Here is a 21,875-nt window from a genome sequence, read left to right as displayed (position 1 = left end):
AAACATGGACGTAAATGTGAGTCCCAGAAAGGCATCATCTTCACAGCCTTTAACCACTTTAAAGTCCTTGTGCTCTGATAAAAGAAGCCGAGCGGCGTTGTCTGCTGAGCTGTCCTACTCATCCTTCTCTGGCCCTCCAGTCCCCCGGGGACACATTAGTCTCTTAATGCTTTGTCATCACCACAGGTTAATGGACCTCACAGCAGTCTGTTAAAAACAGTCCTAATCAATACACACTGTGTGCACAAAGTGGATAAGGTCCAAAAATAGAATGACTGGACTTTTTTTTTATGTATTTTTTTTTTTTTAACAGTGATGAGGTGTAAGTTTTAGTGACTGCTGGGTAGAAATAATTACAGGAGGTGAAGACTGAGACCGTCCACCATCTATTCAGGCCGGATTCTGCACTTCACCGTCATTTCTTAAACATCATTATGACAATAAAGACACATGAAATGCTAAGAATTAAATTTACTTAAGCATATACTTAAGTGCAACTGCATCAGTAATGGAAGAAATATTCAGATCCTTTACTTAAGTAAAAGCACTAATACCACACTGTGAAAATACTCCACTACTAGTCAACGTCATGCATTCAAAACATTACTTAAAGGTCCAGTGTGTAACATTTCGGGGGATCTATTGGCAGAAATGGAAGATAACATAAATAACTATGTTTTCATTAATGTATAATCACCTGAAACGAAGACTCATTGTGAGTGTGTTCCAATCCGCGTACTTCCAGAAGTACACTTCAATGTAGTGCTCTTTGTGCACTCTGTACTCACTTGAGTAGTGCATAAATTTCAGCGGGGTAGGGTCGTCTCAAATTGAATACTCTGCGGCGTACTGACCGGAAATGACGATTGCAACATTTGACCGCGGCTCGCTACCCGCCAAAATATCTTCTGAAAAAAAATGAAAGCAGAGTGGAAACTACGTTTCAAACGTCGTCGCCTGCGCCTACGATGTGTCCTCCTGTTGGCTGAAAATGCACCGGTATGTTTACGTATTGTATTGTTTTATTCTGTTATCTACGTATGTTTGAATAGTGGTCGTGGCTCCGCCGCTTCAGCTACGTAGCCAAGATGGCGACAGTTGAGTGTGGAAAGTGTCCAGCGTTCCACACTCAACGATCTGACCGCTTTGAGTACAACATCCGGGTACTTTGAGTGCACTGCATTTTGCCGTACTTCCCAGTGTGAACGCACTTATGCACTCAAAATAGTAAGTGTAAGTACAGAAGTACGCCGATTGGAACACACTGCATGTTTTCGTTAGCTTAGAATGAACCTTTCATATCTGCATAGGGAGCGGGTCCTCTTCACGGAGTCCTCTTCTTGTTGCTCCGCCATGTTTCTACAGTAGCCCAGAACGGACAAACCAAACACCGCCTCTAGAGACACACTTTCATGTTTTTACGTTACCTGAAGGCCACCGTAGTTCTCCGACACGCTTGGAAAGGGAAGAGTGAGCTGAAGTTGGTTGCAATCTGCAACCACACCACTAGATGCCACTAAATCCAACACACTGCTCCTTTAAGTAAAAGCATGTATCAACAAAAAATGTACTTTCCTTTTTTTATGCATCACCATTTATCTGAAACAAATTCCCAGAAAACTGCAACTCCCAGCTCTTTGAAATCAAGGCTAAAGACTTTTCTGTTTGCTGCTACTTTTTATTAAATCAAATATTTATTACACTGCACTATAACTTTTATTATTGTATTTTATACCTGTGTTGTTCTAAATTTTATTTTAGCTTGTTTTAATTTTCTACATACATTTAAATACGTGATTTTCATTGGACAGGAAGGGGATGAAACATTGTAATCTGTAAAGTAACTAAAGCTGTCAGACAAATGTAGTGGAGTAAAAAGTACAATATTTACCTCTGAGATGTAGTGGAGTAGAAGTATGAAGTGGCATTAAATGGAAATACTCAAGTAAAGTACAAGTACTTGAGTAAATTAACTTTCCAATGAACTTCATCACACACCTGTGAGCGCCGGCCCTACGTCTGTCCTGGCAGTCGTCATCTGGTGAGGTTTATTATAGGTAGCTTGATTTTCTCTTACTGTGATGTGGATGCATTGTGCATGTGAAGCTGATAGAGCAACTAGGAAATCAGGATGACTGAAATATGGGAGCAAATAAGGGAAATCATAAATATGAAACCAGGATTATAGAAATAAAAATGTAAGAGGAAAGGCAGCAGTTGTTTCGATGGTGCAACTCAGTGTATTTTTATCATCATCACATGTTTTGGCAATAGTGTTCAGGGTCCCTCTGATTGGTTCATTACAAGCAAGAAACATAAAGTAGAGAGTGGCGAGGGAAACGCTATATATATACTGAAGCATCTGCGTCCTAGTTAGCACCTCCGAGAAGTCAAACTCATCAAGCAAAGCGAGGTTGTTGGGGGACAATCAACACAGTCCAAACAGTGAGTAAACAAGCTAACACTTGTACGAGCAAGACACAGCGAGGACCACTCCTACACACACACACACACACACACATACCTCCAGCCCTCCTTACATCATTATTTCTTTCTTCTTCTCCTTCTCCATCTCCAGCAGAGCGAGTCCCTAGTCTGGCTCCGAGTGTCTGGCACCTTTTGCCCAAATCTGGCTCCGAGTGGGGGGCTGAGCCGAGAGGGTAACGCAGGAGAAATAAAGGAAGGAAGGAGCAAGGAGGCAGGAAGACAAGGTGTTAACACCCTTTTCAACACCAGAGCCCCCTCACACAAACCGAGCAGAGGGAACCGTCTAATTGTAAGGTGTGTGTGTGTGTGCTCATATGTGTGTATGTGTGTGTGTGAGGCTCTCTAGCTGTGATTATTTCTTTCGCTGCAAGGCAAAGCAGATTTAATGCAAGCGTTTCTTAAATGTATTTGATAGCTTTTTACTATAACGCAGCTCGCTCGTTGTTTACTCTCAAATATTTAACAACTATAATAAATAGTCCTGCTAAGTGTTGTTTTTTTTCATCTCATCTTCAGCTAAAATAAGTTTCTCTTTGTCTGCCTCCCCCCTTTCTTTCTTTGTCTTTGTTTCATTTCCCTCTTTTGTGTCTGCTGGTATTCTGCTCTTTCACCTCCATCCAATATACTCAGACAATCTCTTTATTTCTCATTAGTGCGTTTTGACAGTTAATGAGTGGGACTACTGTGTGTGTGTGTGTTTTTGTGTGAGACTACAGCACAAGAGAGAGAAAGTGAAGGAGGGAGACGGAGAGAGAGAGCGGTGGAGAGAGAGAGATAGAGGATGGGGGTGAAATTCATGTTGATAAATCATGTGGTCAGTAGCACAGGCCTATGTTTATCTCCCGCTGTCAGTGGAGTATGGGGCCTGAGATACCGCTCACACATTCAAACACACACACACACACACACACACACATCAACAAGGACGACAGAGAAGCGTTGGTACCTGAGATTTCTTGCTTTTCCTCTTCCCTCCGTCCTCCTCCTCCTCCTCCTCCTCCTCCATCAGGGTGGATGTGGAGGTCAGAGATAGAGCCAGCCTCCTCTTCCCTGTTTTGCTTTGTCCGACCCCCCCGAATCCATCAGTCAGCTGTTTGTGCTGATTACTGGTTGACTAATAGACTTTAGTCTCTCCCCCTTTCTCCCCTTTTTTTCTCTAGTTAAGAACATTTGTAATAGGGCGATATATAGCGTCCAAATTATATAAAAATGTCAATCGTATATATTTTTCCATATCGTTTATAGGGGTAAAAAAATATCTTCCCTCTTAAATTTACCTCCGTCGTCTAGCGGGCTCAGCTTTAAAGCTAGAGTAAAGTTACCAGCATCACATACAAATAGAAAACCTAAGGAATCCATTGGTACCAACCATGTCATACTAGCTTGTGACATAGGAGCATAAATAAAGCTCCAAACTTACACTAAATTTTGGCAAGAAAAAATTGACATGCCGATTTTCACAGGTGTCCCTTGACTTCTGACCTCCAGATATGTGAATGAAAATGGGTTCTCTGGGTACCCACGAGTCTCCTCTTTACACACATGCCACTTTATGATAATCACATGCAGTTTGGGGCAAAAAGCAGTATACATTTGTGGTTTTTGCCTATTCGAAAATGGTGTATTTCTGATGTGTTCTTTATATTATTACAGTTGATAACAACAAGCAAAATTATCATATTTTTCTGCTCTAAAATGCGTCGTATACTCGTGTCGGAAAACAATACAGCTTTGCTTTTTGTGAAATTTTATAAGCCTGTGATCTGAAAACTGGATGAAAACATGCTGGTTGTCGCAGGTGTTCAGGATTCAGTTGCTATGATTCTAACAAAGGTCATGTTGTTGCTACACACACTGTTGTGTGTTAAAAAAAATATGTCTATAAAGATGGAGATGAGATGTTTTACCTTGTATTAGTCAGTAGACAGATACTCTAACATATTCACGACATTTAGTGTCCCCAAAACACATTTTTCTTAATGCAATACATTATTCTAGTCCAATGCAGATTGACTGATCATCTTTTGAGAATGATGCATTCAGATATGATACTGAATGCTGCTCGTTCTGCAGAGGAGAATGAACTGATCCTCTTAATATCATACAGATTCATTTTATTTTTATATGTGCCACGCCACTAAAGCAGAAATGCACTTATATAGGTGAGATTTCTTACTACTTTAGCACAACTTTTTTAAAAGTACAAGCGTATGAAATATCCTCGCTGCCATAGCAACTCGAAATATGATGGATTTTATACAGTTGATTTATAAAAGTTGCAACATACTCAATATAATGTAGTCTGAATGCACTGCCTCATATAAACGTCTGCTGTTTCTCTGCAGCCAGATGCAGTTATAGTTATTATGTAGTTAGTTATGTATATGCAGTATATGCTCCATTAAGTCCAGAAAGCAAAGCGAATGGTGGGATCATCATCATCATTGTGGCGTACTCAGTACTATACTCCAATGTGTTATGTAATGTTGATAGTGGAGTATTTTCACAGTGTGCTGCTAGATACGATGCACGACATGGACGGCTCTCTCTGCACTTAATAAGATGTTATTCCATCGTTATAGTTATTCTGTACACAAGTGTCACACGTCTCACCGTGTGCTCATTGTTCATGTACCAGCCACTGCGCATTATGCAGAGAGTGTGCATTTACATATGTATGTGTGCGTGTGTGTGTGTGTGTGTGTGTGTGATGACACATGCCCTTAAGTGTGTGTGTGTGCTCTCGCACTTGTGTTTGACAGTTGGGAGTGTCGCCGTGACATCGTGGCCTCCGTGAAAAAGATGTGAGCCGCAATGTATGTGTACATGCGTGCCTGTGAGTGTGTGTGTGTGTATGTGTGTGTGTGTTCTGCAACAGGCTGGTGGGAAGAGAGACAGATTGCGTTTTAACAGCCATCGCTGTCATCTCCAACAGCTGTCCTCTTCCCATTCTCTATTCAGAGGGCCTGTGTTTGCATTGTCTCCCTCATGACCTCCCTTCAAAGACCTTCCGAAGAGAGAGAGAGAGAGAGAGAGAGAGAGAGGGGAGTAGAGGGAGGGAGAGAATAAAAAAAAGGAAAAAGTGAGACAGACCATTGGACGGTGGAGAAAAAAAATAACGAAAAATGCAAATGGAGGCACAAAAAAAAAGGCGATGTAAGGAAGAGGAGTGAATGGAGAGAGGCTGATGCCATGACAGAGGGAACATTAGATGCCCCAGAACTGTCTCCCATCTCTTCTGCCATCCCTCTCAATTTCTTCCTCCCCTCCCCTCCGCTCTAAATGTACTGTAGCTGCCTCTCCTCTCCCTCCCTTCTTATTACAACTCCACAGCCGCCCTCTCCACCTCCCACCAACCCTTTACACCCCTTCCTCCCGTCTTGTATCTCTCCTCCCGCTCTGCTTCTTCCTCTACCTCTCCATCACCCCTCCTCCTCCTCCTCCTCCTCCTCCTCCTCCTCCTCCGCCACCGCCACCACCGCTGCCCCGTCTCTCTCCCATGTTGTCTCTTATCAGGTAGAGGAGAGATAAGGCCGCTATCTCGCCGTGCCAGGGCTTTGACATGACGCTTTAATGCATAATAAGTTCACTCATCTTTTAATCAATGCGGCCAAATGATGAATTTCTGAAGGGTTAACAGTCAGTCATTGGCAGGTTTTGAGCTAAAAACACAGAGATAAGGTCTGCCTCCGAATCAGACGGCACAGCGTTGGATTTTTGCACAGACAAATATGCAAATCAGATGTACGTACAGTCGCTGTCAAGATTCCTAGCAGACCTCAGGAGCATTGTCTCTGTCTCAGCGTTTTCCGAACACATCCACTGACATTTTTCTATTAGCCGCTTCGCCTTAAATCTCTCATGAAGTAGCTGTTTGCGATGTTGTTGTCAGATCTGAATGTGTTCTCCGTTTAATCTCCGTTTTGAGACAACGTATTCATTCCTCCGGTCCGAGATTAAAATCACAGATCTCTTGACACATCTGTTCAGCTACAGCTTTATTAGTTTTATTATTATTACTCAAGGAAATTTGTCAAACTGCAAAAGATATTTTCTTTACTTTAAAAACATGTTTAAAAATATGCTATTTTTTAAAATGGGAATTTGGTAGAATGAGGCATTTTAAGCACCTCACAGTATTTGACTGGATCATTGAGCTGCCTTATCAAATACAGATATAATCACACGATCGTGAGACGATTAGAGGACGTCAGGAAGTCAAACTGAAATTAAAATGATTTTTTTCCCACTTGCCATTAGAAGCTGAGACCTTTTCTTTTATTTGCACACACATAAAAAAACTTAATAAAATCCAGATAATGAAAACAATAAAAATGTGACAGGAGAGGTAAAAAAACGCAGACTTATGCAACACATCTCCCCTCAACATCAGGAGAAAAACAAACCAAGCTAACATAACCTTTGTGATTTCAACACGGTTAAACAACATTTCCTTTTAGCCACACAACGTACTGTTGAGAAAGATTGTTCCATTTAGCTACAAATGTCAATGGGATGTTTTCCTACTTCTCGAACAGGTTTCAGTTTCACTTTGGCTCTTTCATTTGCGAGAGCGGGCACTAAAAATAGTTTGTTATACTACTTCAGTTCAAACTATGGATGTAAATGGACACAACGCCACCACTCGGCCTTTCTGCCAGGTTGCAACATCTCTCTAACAGCCAGCAGGGCGCGACGCCTCTGGTTTCTAAGAAGAAGTTTGATTGTATAGAAGTCTATGAGAAAATGAGTCTACTTCTCACTTGATTTATTACCTTAGTAAACATTGTAAACATGAGTTTATGGTCTCAATCACTAGTTTCAAGTCTTCTTCAATACAGCATGATGTTCATTTAGTAAATTATGGTCCCATTTAGAGTCAAATAGACCATAAAGCAGGGGATGCTTTAGGGCGGGGCTACCTAGTGATTGACAGGTTGCTGTCCGGTCTGGCAGTTGTCCGTGTTTTCTTCTTAGAACTTTAATCCTTTCACAGTGTGTTTTCAGTTCATGAAAGTTAAATGGACTGTTTGTAAGATTCAGAAATGCTTGTTAACAGCGACACCTGTGGCCGTTAAGTCAACGAAAGTCAGCGTCCTGTTGCTCGCGCTTCGAAATCGGCCTACTGCGATTTTCAAATCATAGGAGGTGCAATATTTGTAAAAGCTGAAATGTATGTCAAAACAGCATTTTAAATGAAATGTTGTGGTCCTGGCCTACACATCATATTCTACAGACTTAAGAAAACATCTTTGTTTGGTACAGATCTCTGCAAAAAATCACACCATATTCATATTAATAAGTTCATCATTCCCTCCAATATTGCAAATCATATCGCAATTGCAATATCAGTCGAAATAATCAGGATTAGATATTTTTTCTAAATCGTGCAGCCCTAAAAAAAACACTTTCCCCATAGACCACCATCATAAAAGAGACGTCTGTAAAACTGTTGACTGGACTCCTTCAGCTGCAAACAACGTCAGTTATTACTGAATTTTTAATCCATAGCTAAACGCCCTTTTCATAATATAATATGCACAATACAGTTTATATTTCCTTGCACAAGAAGTGAGGAGAATTCGAATTCCAGTCAGACTTGAACTAGTTCCTGGACCACATTCAGGTGGATTTGAACTGATCCCAGACCAGACAGCTTTCCCTCCAAACCACCCACTCTGCCTTTCACTCCTCCAACCCTTCTCTACTTTTTAACATCTCCTCCTTCCTCCCTCGTCCGCTCTCCAGTCACCCATTCAGCCTCCCAGAAACCCCCCTCTCTTCCTCTTGATGGTTAGTTCATGGGTCACCCGGGTGACAGGGCCTGAGTCGGGAGATAAGAAGAGGCCAGAATGGCATTACTACACCCCGACACTCTGAGGGGTGACGCCGGGGCGACAGCTGGATGGAGAGATGGGACGGAGGGGGGATTGAGCGGGAAGGTGGGGGCTAATCTGCCATCGTTTGAAGTAATAATACATTAGTGATAATCATCGCTACATGCAGAGAGAGAGAAGAAGGACACACACATACACATATGGGTGCTGCACACAAAGACAGAGGCAGGACCAACAAACAGAAATACAGCTGGTTCTTCCTCTCTCTCTCTCACTGTAAATCACAGCTCTCTGTACTTCCACCCAGCCGCTGCCCCTCCCTCCAATCCAGTGTGGATATCAGGCTGGTGCAGAAGGGCTCAGCCCAGCTGATAGCAGGTCCTCTGGGGGTTGGGGGTGGAGTGCTGAGGGGTGAGACATGGGTGGGTGGAGGTGGCGGCGACTGTGTGTGTGTGTGTGCGTGGGTTCGGGAGCAGCAGCTCAGGGACTAGGAGGCTTACCCTGCTCCCTCAGATATGGAGGTCAGGGGTTAGGCGGGGCCGGACGGCCGGTGTGCTGCACACACAAACACCACCGGCGTGTTTGTGTGTCTGCGGATATATTTCTGACTCTTTGTTTAAAAAGATAATCATAACTAAAAATCTTCATATTCACGTTCTGATCGACGCTCTGCGGGTCGTTGCAGCGTTAGCTCGGCAGACGGGCGTGCGCGCAGGTGTAACAACTCATAAAGAGAAATTGTCCTCTTTTCTTCTTTTTCCCAGAGTGATTGTGGAAATATAATCAATTCAGCGGACACTTCATCTCGTAGCAAAATGGCAATTTGACCCCTGCAGAGAGCGGGTCTGATGTGACAGTGAGTGGTGTATTGTCACAGGTGCAGAAATGCTACCGAACCACATGCCAGCATTAAAAAGAAAGAAAGCAATTTCCTTTGTGTGCCGTCCTCTAGCTTCTTTCCTCTCGCCGGGGTTTGACGACACCGGGCTCAAGTTTGGCAAAAATTAATGAAGATTTTTGTTTCGTGATTCTTTTTCTGGGTAAAACCGGCTCTGAGACAGAAGATTACTTCCTAATGCTGATTTGTTGTCATAACTTCGCTGGCTGTTTCACTTTTAAACAACAAGTCCTCCAAATTAAACAACAAAACACATTTTGTAATTGGATCTGCCCTCCGGAGCAACACTTTTCATCAGAAGCGTTTTCTGACGAGGCCTCGTTGGCAGGATGCTATTATTTGTTAGCGCCTTCCAAAACCATTACAAATTACAGTTGCAGAAATATCACTGCGGTGGCCACGGTTTGGTTCGATTTAGACATAAGAAATGACTTTGTAAAGGTTGGGGAACGATGGCACTTTAAAAGGGTAAGACTGGCTCTGTTATATATATTTTGTATTGCCTACAAATCCTGTGAAAAGAGGAACTACAACAATACCTGTGAAACTGCAGTATGGTTAAAGTGAGGGAACGATTGTGGTTATTGTAAACTCTGGTTAAGGTCTGGTTAGGGTTAGGCAACTGAAACACTTGGTTAACATTTGAGTTAATAAAAAGATGAATGGGAGGCGAACTCCGGTGTCCTGCGAGAAAGTCGGACTGCCTACACGCCCATGCACCACCCTATAGAGGAACGTGGCGAATGCTTTGTGTGTTCTGCCATCTAGCGCCCCCGCAATTACAAGTTGTAGTGACTCTACTGTCTTGCTAACAGTATTTACTGGTGTCTTTCAGCCGAGAGTATCCGTTGTTTCTTGTAGTAACTTGTATAAATGGTTTGCGTAGATAATAAACATAGATTAGTATGTATTTCGTATTGATTAAAGTCAAATTGAAGGCTTCCACGAGGACATAGTTGCCGTCACTACGAACGTCGCATTCGCCTGAGAGTCAGTTAACACAGTTAGCAGACACTTTGTACGTGTGTTTGTGATGCCGACTGAATGATGTTTACTTATTAGGTTGCCCTACTTAGAGCAGCTAACGTTATATTTCACAATAACGCCACAATGAGTTTATTTATTCTGTGGGACCACCACCGCCCCAAGACAGTGCCTCAGACCCCCTAACGCTGAAACAAGTAACGTTCGCTACGCCAGCTAAGCAGTGTTAACTTAGCTGACGTTATTGTTAGGATAACGTCAGGCAGCTGAGAACTGCTCAGGTTCTCCCGAAAACTCCTAGACATCGTTGTCAAAAGTAACAATGCATAGAGAGTAAAGGTAAAAAAACGAAATTTCTTCCGGTACCTCCCAGGATTTGTGTATATACTGTACATAAATCATGAAGTGCAGAATAATGCAATAGCAATGTAAATACTAGGAATACTGGACTGGTAAATACTCACTAGAGTAGCGAATATGTATTAATCCGCTGCTGAAAATAGTCTCCAATACTGTAAATGCACTATTTTCTTCTGTTTGACTCACATTTACTAAAAACTACAGAGACCAGCTGTTTTAGGAAATGACTGAGAATACTTTAGACTGTGTATTTGTGAGATGTTTTTAAATCTTCAGGAGTAACCGATGTGTTTGGGATGGCACCGAGAAGTCAGAGAGACAGACGAACACATTGTTGGTTTTGGTCTTTTAGTAAAATTTACTGGAGTTTGTTGACAAAAAGAAAAATATATAACAACACCAGCCTTATCCTTTTAATAATTTCCATTTCCTCCGCTGCTCTTTCCTTGTTTTCTCCGTTATTTTGTCCCTTTCTTTCTCTTTACATTGTACCGTTCTCCCTTCCATCCTTATTCTCTCATTCCTCACAGTTTCTCTTTGATATACCTTTACTACGCTCCTTCTGGCTTCTATAGTTTTTCTAACCTGTCCTCCCTCTCTCTCTCTCTCTCTCTCTCTCTCTCTCTCTCTTTCTCTCCCTCTCCCTCTCTCTCTCGCCATTTCAGCTCCTGCATTCTTATCTCTATGTTGCCGTCCTCAGTAATTATTATTATGTGCTGCAGAGATAATTCGAAAGCTGTGAGGAGAGAGAGGAGAAAAAAAGGGATGAAAGAAACAGTGGCTGTGGCTTCCTGGGCTGTGCTTCTCTTATCTGACCTTGGGCAGAGCCACTTATTGTTAGGCAAATCTCATGTGCAGAAAAATGGAGTGAACGGCTGTGAGAGCGAGTGAGGTGGTGGTGGTGGTGATGGTGGTGGTGAGGGGGGTGGTGGGCTGTCGGGAGGGGATTGAGAAGGAAAGGGAGGGAGAGAGAGTGAGGAGGAGATGGATGGAGGTGGAAGGAGAGACGTCAGAAAGCAGCGGGTAGAAGGAGTGTTTTATGGAGCGATTGGGAAAGAACCGAATGGCAAAAAGAGAGGGATAGAGGTGTAAAAATGCACAGAGAGGTAAAAAACAGGCAGACGTATACACAGGCCGTGAGATATGGGAGGAAAAGGGAGGAGGGGGGATGAAAAGAGACGGAACGTGATGACGAAGAGCATGAAAGAAAAGTGGAAAATGAGAAAGACAGAGATGAAATGGAAATATGGAAAGAGAGTGAGAGGGAAGGGGAGTTTAATATGGGTGGGGGGGGGGTATCCAATTTTCATTGCCTAGTGAAGTAGACACTTTTGGCTTGTTCAAATAAATCCCTCTGCTGAAGAGGAGTCATATAAAATCAATTCACTTTTGTTTGGGAAGAGAGCATGCTCACATTTGTCTATACTAAATTGTACTTCTTGTATACTTTGATTTGTGCCTTTCTCTTCTCCGTTGACTGCATCCCATTGACTGTCTCTCTATAACCTCTCCTTAGTGAATAAATATAATATTAGAATGACATGTGTAGCTGACGTTTTCTATACATAAGAGCATTTTCAGTTTTTTCACAAGGAGCGCTCATTGAACCCTTGAATTTCCTTGCATCGCTACAGTGAACGGTTGACTCCATTGTGCGAGTTGCTGCGGGTGACGTTGGAGTTTAATATGTCTGGCCTCAAAGCTGCACAGCGAGCACGTACGCCGGCGAAGGGGGGACCATAAATTCCCATCAGTGGCGTCCAGGCCCACGCGGGGCTGATGTGTGGCCTTTTCCACCGCTGCAGCTCGGCTTCCTTTAATTACAACCCATTCTGCAGGAACAACAGGCTGTCCTTCCACCAGATTTAAAACGACGTGCTCCTAGTAATTAATCGGCCTGCGTGTCCTTCACAAGGTGCAAAGTGTGTGCGTGTAGGTGTGTGTGTGAATGTGTCAGTTTTTTATTCAGAAATCATGTGAAGAAATAGCCCCCGAAAAATTAGAGGAACACATTATTGGTGTGGTCGGAGGGAATTCTTTCACCACATGATGCTGAGTGTTAAAACATTTCACAACGTAAAGGTTAACGTATCGTTTTCCCCAGTGGTGGAGGAAGTATTCACATCCTGTTACCAAAATAAAAGTAGCAATGCAACACTGTACGAATACTCAATTACAACTATTTTTTGTTGAGTAAAAGTACGTAAATATTTAGGGCTGCAACTAACGATTATTTGCATTGTCGATTATTATTTTCTCGATTAGTTCTTTGGTCTATAAAATGGTGAAAAATGTCAATCAGTGTTTCCAAAAGCCCAAGATGACGTCCTCAAATGTCTTGTTTTGTCCACAACTCAAAGATATTCAGTTTACTGTCATAGAGGAGTAAAAAAACAAGAAAATATTCACATTTGAGAAGCTGGAATCGGAGAAGTTTGACTTTTTTTTTCTTAAAAAACTATTCAAACCGATTAATCAATTATCAAAATAGTTGGCGATTAATTTAATAGTTGACAACTAATTGATTATTTATCAGCAAAATGTAGTTGTGCATCAAAATTTCAACGTGAATCTTGAAAACAATACTTCAGAATTGGCTGGCATCATTTTGGGTAGTTTTTTCAATATGGAAAATCAAATATAAAAGTTTATTTTCCAAAATGTCACACTATTCCTTTAAAACTGAATATACATTAATAGTAATATCATCATTGCAGCATGCAGTCAAACAGAAATATTATTATCGCTGCATAGAACATGCAGTTACATGGTTGCCTGTGGAGAGAAAATGCTCTCTCCTGCAGAGAGGGGTAATCCAATCCGGTCTCACGGGAAGGCGTATATATAGCACGACATCACACAGACATTCCACATGTCATGAGGACGCATTTTAGGCTTTTACGCGTGTCAAAACAAAACGTAACGTCCGCAGTTAGGTTTAGGCAACAAAACCACTTAGTTAGGTTTAGGAAAAACATCATGGTGGGGCTTAAAGTACGTATGGAAACATCATAACATAACTATGGAAAACACGTCACAACAACTTCCAAAACAAAACACCAGTCTTGAACACTGGTCTCCAGGTTAAAAGTCATGTGTTTGTTGGACCCATCCACCTCCTCACTCGCCTGTCATAAGCTCTGAGCGTGGCATATTCGTGTTTATATTGCAGTCCAGCACAGACGCACAGCAGTTTGTGAAATAGTCACAAAATTGAATGTATTGATTTGTGTACATCGACATGAAATTCACATTTATTTCATCATGGTCAGCACGAAATCATGTAATCCATGTAGTCGTGAACGGGGAAGTACAGAGAGAGAGAGAGGTTGGGTTGGGTCAAAAAACTCTGCACTTTTTCCCAGGAGACTGCCGTTCATGTCCCGTGTGAAACCAGAAGTCAGAGTTGATTTATTTGTCACGTAACTTCCGTACTTAAGTTGCGGCACTTCCGGAGTTATTTTAAACCAAACCGCGATCTATTCCTAAACCTAACTAAGTCGTTTTTAAAAAAAAAAAAGAAGACTGGAGCGGAAATTGACACGTGCTTCACGTGTTGCCGGACATTCGTAGGAAAAAGCACAAGAAAGACGTTGTTGAAAGTCGTGCTGAATGTCACTAAAAAGGGAAATTCTTGTCTATGTACACGAATCAAACAGATTCAATTTCGTGATTATTTCACAAACTGCTGTGAGACTGTGTGGTACAGTCAGTACAGACTACATAGCGTACAAATAACACGCCGAAAGCATAAACGCTAAATGCCTTGCGTATTATCGTGGCACTCATACGCCTTTCCGTGCGAACGGGCCTGGGTAATCGCAACAACCGAACACCTGTGATTGGTCAGATAGTTTACCTGCATGTGGAAAAGGGATCGCTCAGCTGGGTGTCAAAATGCTGATATGAATAACTCTGCTGCCATAATGTGTCGTAACACACAACATATATCATCATCATCATGTAAATGATCACAGTTGTCATCATCATCATCACTGATGCAGTCATCAGCACCGACCTCCCATGACCTCCCACCCTGTGATGGAGGATCTGTCCCCTTCAGACCCCCCCCGTGTCCTCTGCTCCTTGTCCCCTCTCTAAAACCACGTCTTCACCGCCCCCTCCTCCTCCTCCTCGTCCTCTCCCTGCGGTCCACCCCTGCCGGCTGCTCAATTCAGCTTCTTTAACCGAGGAACAAACAAACAAAACACCCCGGGGTAATGAGGCCACCTCTGGGAATAGACACGGTGAAAGGAGCCTTGCGTATTGATGTGGGATTGACCTTTTATTGAGAGAAAGCAAAAGAAAAAGGGGAGATGTGGAGAGAAGAGCTCTGATCTGATGGAGTGGATTGAGCCGTCTGCTGCTGCTGGAGTGAAAAAAAGGTGACAAGACAAAACCCTGATCAGTGACTCAGGCAATGAGATAACCACCTTTTGGGGCATTGTGCTCAGAGTGCTGGTCTGGATTTAGCGTGGGCTTTCCCACACTATGAACGGGACCGGACAGTGTGAGTGTGTGAGTGTGTGTGAAGGGGTGACGCGACCACAGTGACCCGTGGGTGTAGAGCTGTGGTGCCCCTCATCATCTCACATGATCACAGCAGGCTGACGGTTCATTCAGTCACACGCAGCGGGTTCAATGAAGCAATTACACAGCTGACATATAGTTTAGGGCTGCAACTAACTAATTATTTCATTGTCGATTCATCTGTAGATTATTTTTTCAATTAATCGATTAGTTGTTTGGTCAATAAAAAGTCAGAAAATGGTGAAAAATGTTGATCAATCAGTGTTTCCCAAAGCCCAAGATGACGTCCTCAAATGTCTTGTTTTGTCCACAACTCAAAGATATTCAGTTTACTGTCATAGAGGAGTAAAGAAACCAGAAAATATTCACATTTAAGAAGCTGGAATCAGAGGGTTTTTATGATTATTCATTTAAACTAGGGCTGTCAAAGTTTAAGCGATAATATCGCGTTAACACAAATTCATTTTAACGCCACTAATTTCTTTAACGTATTAACACAACTAGCGATTTTCAGGTTGTAGCGGGCTCAGTTTTAAAGTTAGAGAAGTATACTGGTATCATATGAAACTAGACAACCTAATGAATCCATTGGTACCAACCATGTCATACTAGCTTGCCGTGAAGGAGGCTAAATAACGCTCCAAACTCACACTGAATTTTGGCAAGGAAAAATTGTCATGGCCATTTTCAAAGGCGTCCCTTGACCTCTGACTGAATATGTTTTGTATTGTTAATTGATTTTCAGTAATAAATATATACATACATTTGCATAAAGCAGCATATTTGCCCACTCCCATGTTGATAAGAGTATTAAATACTTGAGAAATCTCCCTTTAAGGTACATTTTGAACAGATAAAAAATGTGTTAAGGACTTGTTAAGCTTTTAAAAGTTGTTTTCCGTCCAAGTTTTCGGTATACAAAGTAATTCTTTACACTTATTCTGATTCTCTCAGCCTTAATGAGAAAACACATACATGTTCTTTATGAGGAACAGGATACAAAGAGGTCAAATACAACTACACCAACTCTGTTTGAAGATGAGCTGAAAAGCTTCTAAATATAAGCCGCAGTAGTAATGAGCCGCTGTGCGCTCACAACTATGAAAAGCAAACTGATCAAGTAATTGTTTATTTGGAAAGATGGTAGCTTTAAGTATTAGTATCCTTTGTCGCAAAGCTAATTAACCTCCTCCCACGACGGCTGTTTATTTTTATTTATTTAATTCCTAAGTACTTCAGATCCGACCCTCTTGGATTAGAGGTGTCATGGCTTTCTTTTTTAGCGTGGAGCCTCTTACATCAAGTGCTGTTCTCTTGCTCTGTGTTTTTTATTTTTTACACGAGAAGAGGTTTGGACTGTACAAAATATCAGCATGTGGAAAGTCTTAGGTCAAACACTGCTACACAAAGTGTTACACCTCTTCTGCGTGACTCTGAGGTGAGAGGGCACGGAGCGTTAAACTCACAGATTTATTTATAGGTTAAAAGGAAACGAAGGAAAACTTACCTGAGGTATCGTGGTGCAGCTCTGTAAATACAACAATCCAGTTAGAGGCATGTTTACTCCTTCTGAGAGTCATCAACACTTAGCAGAGTTTTGTTTCCAGTCACTTATTTTTATGCACATTTTGAAGTATTGCATTAGGAAAGCTGTATTGAAACGAAACGCCTTTGCCGAATACATTTTTATGTAGCAAACATTTAAAGGGACTATTTGTAACTTTCAGAAATGCTTGTTAACAGCGACACCTGTGGCCGTGAAATCAACGAAGGTCGATTGCTCGCTCTACATAGACATGAACGAGCATCGCTCAAAACAGTGAGGCGACACACGTCAGCTAAAAGCACAATATCACTCTATATTTCAGCTGCTTGGCAATAATGTTAGCTGACCAGACGAAGGTCTCTCCATGAATCAATGCTGATACTGTGTTTGCTTCTCCTGCCTCAGCGCAGGTTTCAGCAGCGGGGCTCCGCAGCGAGAAACTCGTCTCCCTCCGCCCGCAGCCGGAGAGAGCAGGAAGACACCGGCACCCGGTCGGTAACGAGACGACAAGGTTTGTCTCTTCAGAGTCCCGTCACTTCACAAGACACGGAAAACCTCTGTTGGTCTGGTGAAGCTGCAGCATTTATTTCTGCACAAACGTCCACTGAACATTCACTAGATATTCTCAGAGCTAAACTAACTCTTCTGCAGTGTGGAGTGAGCACGCGTTCACGTCTAGATGTGGAGCGAGTACGCGAGAACGCGCGCGCTGTCTGAGTGAAGGCAAGCAGGCAGAGGAGCGGGGAACTGATATTTCGATACCAGGTAGATGCCAAAATTCTTAAAATGTGACGATACTAATTTTTCTACAGTACCGTAGGTACCGTTGATTGAAGACTAATGTCGTCCTGTCGTCTCGGGGATGATAGAGAATGTGTTTGGGACTCAGTAAACTCACTATTGAGCTGCTAAATGTTATTTTGTAAAATGTATTTTTGTCAAGAAGAAATATAAAATAATAGAGTGGGAATTATGAGCTGTTGAACTTCCTATCAAATATCTGGTTGCAAAAGACCAAGATAGCGACAACCAGAATGCTGAACTCGAGGCTTCAAAACGACAGTCCACAAACCAATGGGTGACGTCACGTTGACTACGTCTACTTCTTATATACAGTTTATTGATAGAGGATAAAATGATTGTCATCGTGCAAACTTTCCAGAGTTGTAAAATCCTCCCTCATGTCCTTATAAACCGCTGTGCAGTGCTTGTGTCTCTCAAACTGGTTTAAAGCTCCAGCATACAGGGCAGGTCCAGTCCCGAGTGGCTGGCAGCAGCTTTTATTTTGAAAATACCAATCAGATATTATCAGCGTCACTTAAGTTGAACAAGGAATTTATTTTTATTTATACTATTTTCAAATCAGACAATCCACACGAGGCTCCAACCAGCACGTTTCAGAAATGAAATTTACCTAAAGCACAAGATTCCAACAGCTTTTTATTAACTTTGCAGCCAATGATGCCGATAATTACCACAGCCATCGTTTGCAGGAGGAAATGTCATTATGCGTCTTTTGTGTTTTTGCTCATTATCTTTGCTCATCACTAATCCCAAACGTGTTGGTGTGTGCACTGTGCATTCCCCCGTTATCTGCAGACAAAATGTACAATTGTCAATTTATTAAACGGCAACATTTCTGTCAAAATAACTTCAAAGACACGACGTAAAAGGTATGATTTATCTTTACCTGTTTTTATACTGATATCTTGTCCCCTAGAGACGGCATGAACTGGACTCTTTTAACCCTTAGATGCATACCTCAGGTCTTTATTACACCCTGTCGTACTCATTCATTTCATTCAGTCATTAAAGTTTAGAGGGTGGTAGAGGCTTGAGGTATGTAACACACGTCTTTTACATAGCGGTAATGTTGTGTTTGTTGTGTTTTTGTGCAGACAGCTAGCAGCTAGCGACCTGGTACGTCACCCACCTGTCACTCAAAGCGGCCATGCTGTCATTATGCTGAACTTTAAACCTCAATATAATGTTAACGGGTGAGTTATATCAAAATTCACCACCGTACAGTTTGCATGAACGGGGAAATTAAATATAGAGACCAAAACAGTTTTTTGTACCAGGCTGTAAACGTGTTTGTTTCTGCTGTAAAGTTGGGCATTTTAACATGAAGGTCTATGAGGATTGACTCACTTTTGGAGCCTCAAGTGGCCGTTTGAGGAACTGCAGTTTTTAGCACTTTGCGTTGGTTTCATTTTTCAGCAGCGGAGGTTTCCGCTTGGGGTGAATGAGAGGCAAATTGTAAAGTGTTTTGTCCAGTAATGTAGAAAGGTGCTATATAAATGCAGTCAATTTACCAAATATAGCAGGCTATGCTGAATAATATGAATGAATCACATCATCTATAAAAGCATCAGTAAGCTGTTTTCAGTCTGTCTGTATATTGCATCTAACCCTATCAAATAAACCATAAAAAAATTAAATCTATTATAAAAAATTTCATAAATGGCAAAAATATTTTTTGTGTGTGTTTGCTATTGTTAAAGATATGCTCCATAAAGTTGTGTTTTTTTTCCGGGATTTGATCAGCACTGCCTAGTTTGACCGTTTGGTCGGAGTGCGCGAGTGATTGACAGCCGGCTCTCATAGACGGCAGCTGGACCGCAGACCTCAGGTCAGCTCTGACTGCTTGTTTTCCTTCGGTCTGTGAAATCTTGCAGATGCTGTTAGGAGCACCGGAGGAAACAGAGGGACATGATTTTTTTCAGGTTACCTGTTTCATGTACTACTGTCACGATATAGCGACTTTTATAAAAATAACTTTCATATCATATCATATTTGCTCCAATCTCGCCAACTTCAACTTTAATTCGCACGTCAATATATTATTTCGAACTGTTGTTTTTGTCATGAATACTTTCGCACATAATATTACACGGCGAAAAAGCAGCGTCGTTTTTTTCTGGAACAAGGTCGATTTTTCTGAGCTTTCGCAAATACAACGAGATTCACAGTTGCCACTTCTGGTCAGTGCTTTAAAACAAATACTGCCAATCGCATTGTGCAGAACGGACATATTCAAAACAACACGGAAGCTCCGTAGTCCAAACCAAGACGACAAACTGTATCACTCCTTTCAACCTTGACAAAGGCAGCGCAGACCAGATCCACTCCTTCACTTCTTTCCTTTCACAATAAAAGACAAATAATTAATTACAGGCGAGTATTTAGCATTTTCATGTCATTTAATTGTCAAGCCCCCCGGTGTGTAAAAGCCTTTAATCTGCTTTATATATATAAGTGCCAGGTCACTAAAGAGCATAGGTATGTAGGAATGTTTAATAAACATGTATTTATGTGTTAAGAAGATGCCGTCTACTGGAATAGAAACACCAAAAGAACAAAAGAATTGGCTCATGTTTTCTGTCGCTCTGCTCAGACCTGTCAACCTCGGTGGCGTTGTTGTTGTCGTGCCCTATACGGCGAGTATTTGTGGCGGCGAAGGCCGGGGCCAGAGTGAGGGGCAGCTGCCAATGCTGGAACCGGTGTGACAGTTGTAAATGACTGGCCCGATCGGCTCCTTGTAGTAATTATCTAAATGGGCTCATTCAAAACCTCTTCATTGTGGAATCAGTTAATTAATTAGCTGTTTCACTGACAGGATAATGGTGAGAGCATGCTAAATAGATTAGTCTGGAACTTGATTTATCGTTGCAAGGCACCCCCCACCCAACTCTGTTTATCACCACCTCTCACCCCCCCCTTCTCTCTCTCTGTTTTTCTCTTGTCTTTGTAGCATCTATAACAGCCACCCATCTACTCACTGAATCCCCCCCCGCCCCCCCACTAGATACAAAGCTGCGGAGCTGATAAGGTAAATAAATTTGGATGTAGAAGTGGAAAGTGATATCTAGCAGAACAGGTTCAGTTTCTACACGATGAGGGATACAGAAGCTCAGGTAAGATGGAGAAACTGTTAACAAGGCAGCTGAATAACTGCGTGAGTTACATTTTGTTGAATTTGCAGATCACTATCACGAGTATTTATCTTTCAAATGGGAGAAACAATGTGTTGCTATATCTGATCTCATCTTATCGGCTTTGTTTTCGCTCCTCTAAAGAAAGAAAGATTCTTTTTATGAAAAAAATAAATCCAAAATAGATCACGGATATATCTGCCTGCCAGGTTTGTCTCTTCATAGACATTTATATGTTTGTATAGAAAAATAAAAATGTTTCTTTAATTCAGCACAGAGAGCTTGTTTCAGATAAATTGGCAGGACTGGAATTAACAGACAACGAGGCCCCAGGGCGAAGATGAGCTGCTGGGCCTCTTTAACCCCCTCATCCTCCCACTGTCTGTGCATTATGTGCATCTTTTCTATGTTGGGATGCTACCTGGCCATACATTGAGATAGAAATGTCAGCACAAAACTGTAATAATGAAGGTCTTAAAACGTGGGCTGTCAAAGTTAACGCAATAATAACGCAATAAAAGCAAATTATTTGTGATTAACTTGTGATTTTTTACCTCGTCGCGGGCTCAGTTTTAAAGCTGGAGTGAAGATACTGGCATCATATGAAACTACAAAACCTAAGGAATCCATCGGTATCAGCCATGTCATACTAGTTTGTCGTGAAAGAGGCTAAATAACGCTCTAAACTTACACTTTTTGGCGAGGAAACACCGTCATGTCCATTTTCAAAGGGGTCCCTTAACCTCTGACCTCCATATGTGTGAATGAAAATGGGTTCTATGAGTACCCACGAGTCTCCCCTTTACAGACATGCCCACTTTATGATAATCACATGCAGTTTGTGGCAAGTCATAGTCAAGTCAGCACACTGACACACTGACAGCTGTTGTTGCCTGTTGGGCTGCAGTTTGCCATGTTATGATTTGAGCATATTGTTTTATGCTAAATGCAGTACCTGTGAGGGTTTCTGGACAATATGTGTCATTGTTTTGTGTTGTTAATTGATTTACAATAATAAATATATACATACATTTGCATAAAGCAGCATATTTGTCCACTCCCATGTTGATAAGAGTATTAAATACTTGACAAATCTCCCTTTAAGGTGCATTTTGACCAGAAAAAAATCGATTGACAGTCCTAATTTTTGTATAAGAATCACTCTTCCTGTAAAATATTACAATATTTTTCTTGAACTCTTGAGCAGAGCGGGGTCGTACGTTTGTGTCTGGATGTCAGTTGGTATCAGGGTCCCCATTACTCAGCAAACATGATGTCAGCAGTATTTATTGGGACTA

General features: G+C 41.8%; 1 protein-coding gene across 1 annotated transcript in view; it reads left to right on the top strand.

Moving 5' to 3' along the window:
* The window catches only part of lhx5 (LIM homeobox 5), a 77,766-nt gene that overhangs the window by 15,220 nt on the left and 40,671 nt on the right, over positions 1-21,875 (top strand). The window contains exon 2 of the mRNA XM_074617171.1: positions 2,579-2,781. The gene's annotated coding sequence lies outside the window, so the exon portion shown is untranslated. The remainder of the gene's footprint in view (positions 1-2,578; positions 2,782-21,875) is intronic.

Source organism: Sebastes fasciatus, chromosome 19 (genome assembly GCF_043250625.1).
Source record: "Sebastes fasciatus isolate fSebFas1 chromosome 19, fSebFas1.pri, whole genome shotgun sequence".
NCBI classification, from domain to species: Eukaryota; Metazoa; Chordata; class Actinopteri; order Perciformes; family Sebastidae; genus Sebastes; species Sebastes fasciatus.
Note: the sequence above shows the minus strand (reverse complement) of the source record. Positions and strands in the feature narration are given on the sequence as shown.